Source organism: Xiphias gladius, chromosome 19 (genome assembly GCF_016859285.1).
Source record: "Xiphias gladius isolate SHS-SW01 ecotype Sanya breed wild chromosome 19, ASM1685928v1, whole genome shotgun sequence".
Lineage (NCBI taxonomy): Eukaryota > Metazoa > Chordata > Actinopteri > Istiophoriformes > Xiphiidae > Xiphias > Xiphias gladius.
The window spans coordinates 20,847,644-20,851,885 of record NC_053418.1 but is presented as its reverse complement, the minus strand read 5'-3'; positions in this window follow the sequence as shown (position 1 = coordinate 20,851,885).

The window sequence follows — 4,242 nt, the reverse complement described above, 5'->3', positions numbered from 1 at the left end:
GCCCCAACAGGGCAGGTGTCTTGTGTTGGATTACCCCTGAGGTTATCATCAGACCTTCAGCTGCTGATGCCAAATATTGAGAAAAAGTGTAGCCATACACACATAGCTGTTACACACACCGTATTAACTTCAGCAAAAACAAGGAAAATAGGAGTGGGTTTTATTTCATCCACTATCATTGCTCTTCACTAATGCTGCTTTTGTTTTCGTTTAGGAAGCAATGTCAGACCTTTGGTCATATTTTCCATTCAGATTCACTCCATGATCCCACTGTTCAACCCTGTCTTCTAAAATTATGTTTGTGTACAACTGATTTGGATCAGCAAAAATGTTTTGTAGGAAACATAATGCTGCCCAGATAATGATTTTTATCAAGCTATCCAGGAAATGTTTAAATTGAACATACTGTATCTGCCAACTGTTTGCTGCAGTGTCAATACAAAATATTCATACTTAATGTAATTACAAAATGTTCACTGTCAAGGATATCATTTGTTTTCCTTATAATATCAATTCCTGGCCTCGATTAACGAAATAGTTTGATATTTGATATATTTGATATTATTTGCTTTCTTGTCTAGTTCTGAGAGTGGTACTGATCTTCTCATCTAAATCTTGCAAATAAGCATATTTCCCCAAGCTGAACTTTTTTTTTTTTTTTTTTTGGTTATGTCTAGGCAGCTCAAAACGTGATGTCACTATTAGCATAAACATGGCCAGTGAAGAAAATCCAGAAAACAATTAAATTTCCTTTAAATTGCAATTGGCACACCACGTTAGTATATTAAAAAATAAATTGAAAAATTGTTTCAAAAAGAACATGCAAATTGTATAACATCAAGAACATCAAAGTATTAATAATATTTTGAATGTTATTATATATCATATATCATAGCTTTACCACAGCCTGTATAGCACACAGTGCACACAGATAAATGACAGTGTTAATTATTACTGTCATTATTTCAAAGAAAAGCAGTTATATTGATAGTAATTACTGCTTCTAAGTGTGTGTAGGTGTGTGATGGTGCAGGTGCACATGTGTGCAGTTGGGTGTATCCTTAGGGTATTTAATCAAACTATGAAATTTTTGATGGACTGTAAGATGCAGTTACTTTGGTGAAATGTCATTGGCTCCATCTGCTCCACCCTGTGATGTCATGTGATGCCTGCCAGGGTTGCCAGTTCAAGATTGTGTCCCACCCTAGCTCATACTACGCAATGTTGTGTGTCTGTGCATGTGTTTCTGTTACTGTACATATGCCACAGTGTTGTTTTTGTTTGTGTTGTCCAGTGTGATCTATGTCTCGCGGGGTCTCACTGACTCAGTTGTGTGTGTGTGTGTGTGTGTGTTTTTGGGGGGGGGGCAGTCTGTTTGTTGTGTTTCCCTGTGTCGCATTGAGTCATCAGTGCGCTTGTCATTGCCATAGCGACTATGCAGTGACATATGCCCGCTTCTTGGCTCCCTGACTGACAGTTCCGCTGGACTGCTGAAATCCAAAGGATGTTGCAACAAATCACACCTCTTTCTCTTCCTTCCTCTGAGTGTCAGACGGCCTGTCGCTCAGCTCTTCCTCCCTAGTTCTGTTTATGTACTACAAGATTTAGTAAAAGAAAAACAGGCCAGATTCCCTGTGTCAAATGTTTGTAAAGATCCTCTACATTTCTGACAGAAACTCACCAAAAGGAGATGATGAAAAGTGCAAGAGCGATGGAAGGAAGGAATTTGATCACTTTTCATTATTATTATTATTATTGTTATTATTATTATTGGTTTCCTTGTCTTCGAACACCAGACAGTGTCTGTTTCTACATGCTCACTGGTAGCTGCACACTGAGGCTTTCTACCTCCTGTGATCCTGAGGTGGTGTTGTTGTGTGCCAAGCAATAGTCAGACCTCTGCACTCAAACAACACCGGTGCAGCCTCCATACATCCCAAGACTTGTTCACAATTGATTTCACACTGAGTCAATTTCAAAACAGAGAAAAGATGTTGAGATAGATCTGAACTCCAGGAAATATCAAAACATGGATGTGTTGCGTTTTGTTGATAATAGAGGAATATATCTGAGAAAAATGCATCTCAGGGTTGGAGCCAAGATGCAGATGTAAGCTGTATTCTTGGAGAGCAGACGAAACGGTTCATCTAACTGAGCTGCGATGGACTTGTCTCTGCTTGGTATCTTTAACAACTTTTCAGATATGTGTCCAGTCTGTTTCTTCTTCCAGTAAACATTCAATATTCACTGGATGAGCGTGGAATTGAAAAAAGAAGAAAACTGTTGTATTAGTGTGAAGAAGCTTCACTGAAGGTTGTCGAAGGCACTAGAGGTCTTCCTGTATTAAAAACTGAGTTTGTTCAGAGGCCTGGAGTTAAATCAGTTAAGTGAATAACTTTTTACTGAGGTAAGTAACAGAAAGACTTTGGTGATTATACTCCAACAATATAAAGCATCTTCAATGAGTATAGGCCCATAGAAAGATAGGAGACGGGAAAGATTTCCTCTGGAGTCCTCTGTCATATTAAAGCCTGACAGCCTTATAAGAGAACCTGACATGTGCTTGGATCCTGGAATGTTACTGCTTCACATCAGCGTGAGAAACTGAATGAAAGCTGCAACATAGTGTTTGCATGTCCCAATATTGTATATTGTATAATGTACTTAGTGATAAGCAACCACTAATGAAAAAAATGCGTCAGGACAAACTCAGTCAGAAACACTCTCTTAACAAATGCTGTTGATGTTTCAACCTCAGTTTTACTCATCAAGATACATAATAAAAATAATTTTAAAAAAAGACAGATTGGTGTTAAGTAGAATAAATATTTCCTACGTTTATGTCTGTGGATTTAAAGGTGGAAACATAATGGTTATATCATGTATATGCAATTCATTTTATTAGGGGCATTATTCATTAGCTGTTATATTCACATGGGTAAATGTTGTGGAATGTGTTAGTATCTATAATTTACATTTTTGTGTTTGCATCCCATTGTCCTCACAAACGAGTGCATCCTCACTGACACAAAGAGTGTCTCTGCAGCTCTCTAATGGGAGAACAAGCTGTGTGAAGAGACAAAATGTCACCAGGTGGTCCTCACTCAGCCACCTCCCCACTCAGGGCATACTTAGCATTTAAAACCCCCCACCCCACCCTGAAAAAAAAGACGTGCTAACATTTAAAGGTGGGGGGAAGAGAGGGAAAGGACGCACAGACGGGCTTTAGCAAGGCAGGCAAGCAGGCAGGCGGCAGATTCCTCCGGCCCTGTAGTGGAGCCGTGGGGAAGTTTTTAATTCCTCCATCCTTATGGTTCATTTGTCCCCCAGATCCCCCATGTGAAGCTCTGCGATGACCACTCATGTGTGCACTGCTGTTGAATTATTTACAGGAGAGATAAGGGGAGAAGGAGGAGATGGAAAGATGGAGAGGAGTGGAGGGGGAGAGGGAGGTGAGAGGAGGAGGCGCAGGGGGAGAGACGAGGTGAGAGGGAGCTCGGAGTGCAGCAGTGAGGAGGAGAGGTGTGGAGATGCAGGGGAGAGGTGAGAGGTGAGGTGAGGAAGAAGGGGACCGGAAAAAAGAGGTGAGAAGAGCAAGGAGAGGTGGGAGAGAGATGGAGGAAGGGTGAGAGGCGGCAGAGGATGAGGACTGGACATTGAAAAGGTTTTACAATAGTTTCTGTATTAATATAATCCCTTGATGCTGTAGTTGGTGATAATCAGTCACTGCTGTGGTGAATTTACTTCTGTTTTTTCCACTGCTGATATACCTCGAAAAGTAGAAAAAACATCACTTCTACTGCACCAAAGAACACTGTGTTTTATGAGAAACCAGAATTGAACTGGTGGGCTCAGCTACTGTGCCACAGCTGGCACAAGCAATAAACTAAAACAAACGTTTTTCTTAATTTATAATTACTGAGTGAAGTCAGTGTGCATATCTATTTACAAAGTAACAGAGACATCAATTAACATTTAAAACTGTCTTTAAATCTGCTTACTACTATTTTGTATTGTGCTTTAAACCATTTATTAGGTGTTAATATATTGGTTGTACATGGGTAATCAAGTGCTACCACTACTTGGATGGTTATCACCCTATTAAAGATCCAATATTATTTTATTTTTCAAAATTTTGTGTCATTATGTTATGTTTTAGAATAAGAGTGTTGTTCATGATGTTTTGAAATAAAAGTAGTTAAAAACAACAGCATTTAAGCTCAGATATGAACCCAATTGGCC